Source organism: Macrobrachium nipponense, chromosome 18, assembly GCF_015104395.2.
Source record: "Macrobrachium nipponense isolate FS-2020 chromosome 18, ASM1510439v2, whole genome shotgun sequence".
Classification (NCBI taxonomy): domain Eukaryota; kingdom Metazoa; phylum Arthropoda; class Malacostraca; order Decapoda; family Palaemonidae; genus Macrobrachium; species Macrobrachium nipponense.
This window is the reverse complement of record NC_087211.1, coordinates 74,982,411-74,983,947: the sequence shown is the minus strand read 5'-3', so window position 1 is coordinate 74,983,947 and position 1,537 is coordinate 74,982,411. Positions and strand designations below refer to the sequence as shown.

The 1,537-nt window shown below is 41.3% G+C and overlaps 1 pseudogene; it reads left to right on the top strand.

Annotated features, from left to right (window-relative positions):
* Positions 1–740: 740 nt before the first annotated feature.
* LOC135197187 (protein jim lovell-like) overlaps positions 741–1,537 on the top strand; it is a 148,073-nt pseudogene continuing 147,276 nt past the window's right edge.

Below are 1,537 nucleotides of genomic sequence, written 5' to 3'. Positions count from 1 at the left end.
CCGACCCCACACCCCTCGGCACGGGCCTATCATAGGGTATGCATACCCCTTAGTGGCTATGAGAATCACATGCGGGGGATATAAGACTTGATTTCTGGATATTTGTACCTTACCAGATTACTCATTGTTTATTTACATTTTGTAAACAAGTAACTATATAAAACTAAAGTAAATGATTTTGATTTTCTTATATGTTCTATTCCCAGCCATTCATACCTAGAGTATGTATTAAACCACAGATAAAACTAATTATATTAAGTTATATCGTTAACAAGGACTTAAGCGGTATGGAACCATATTGGATTGTCCAGGTAAAATGGCAGATTTAACCATGCAAGTCTAGAATAGTGGGTAACGTCGGTTAGAAGGGTATCATATCTTTTCTATTTTAAATATTCATAAAAGATGGATAAGGCATGGATTTTATCATAAAAACTACATATAATTCTGTTATATAATTATATGCAGTCCTATAACTATACAATTTATGTTGAAATTTCGTTATCTTTACAAGGCACGTTTCCAACATTGGTGGTCCACTTTATCGTTCATAAACCGCAGCGAGTTTGTGTTGGATTTAGCATGTTAGCGAAAATAGCTAAAAACTGGCAACAATGAATCGGCTTCGGTGACGCGCGCATAGGTCAAACGAAATTACAAGGAAACAAATAAAAAACTTATTTGACAATGGACTGTCAAAAGGCTACAAAGCTTAATTTTTATAAATTCTAAATGTAAAAGCAACACATAATTATAATTTTATGCGCAAAATAAGGAGTGTTAAAAGCCGCATGCAATAAAGATCTTCAGTTGTCTTCAGTTCTTGAGATAGAGGATCGGCGGGTGGGCAACAGACATTGCCTGACGTCGCGTCTGCAAGAAAAACGACACAAATGTATATTCATACGAGATAACCAGCCGCTACTAAGGTAAGTTATCATTTATTTAAGTGTCAAGGTCGTGGTAGTGCATATTTGGGGGCACCGTTTCGTTTTATAGTTGTATTATCATCGTGTCAAACGGTTTTTGGAAGATGACGCAGCGTTCACCAAAAGAGGGGGGAACCTCTTCCGTTGGGAGAAGTTGCCACCGAAAGGAAATCTTTTATAACGATCGAGCTTCAAAATTTAAAGGATTGACTAATTAGGTTGTTTTCTACACGTTGGGGCATGACGCTATGTTCGCTTAGTAACGTCATATTTAATCGATTACAGTTACTTGTCCGGGTGGAAAAAAGCGATTTGCGACTGCGCGGGGAACGAAGAGTCGAATCGCGGCGTGGGGAAGCTTTGGGGAAGAAAGGAAATCTCTCGCTTGGGGAAGGAGGTCCAGGGAGGGGTTTCTTACACTCGCCCTTCCTCCCCCTACCCCATCTCTGTCCCCCGTTTTACCTCCATGTCTTTGTTGTTTGGTTGAGGACCCACGCTAACCCCCCCATCTTTCCCCGATTCCCCCCCCTCGTTAGCCCTCCAATCCCCCAGTAGAGGGAGGGTAGCGCCTTCGCAACAACCTCCTCCTCCCCCACCCCGCTCACAAG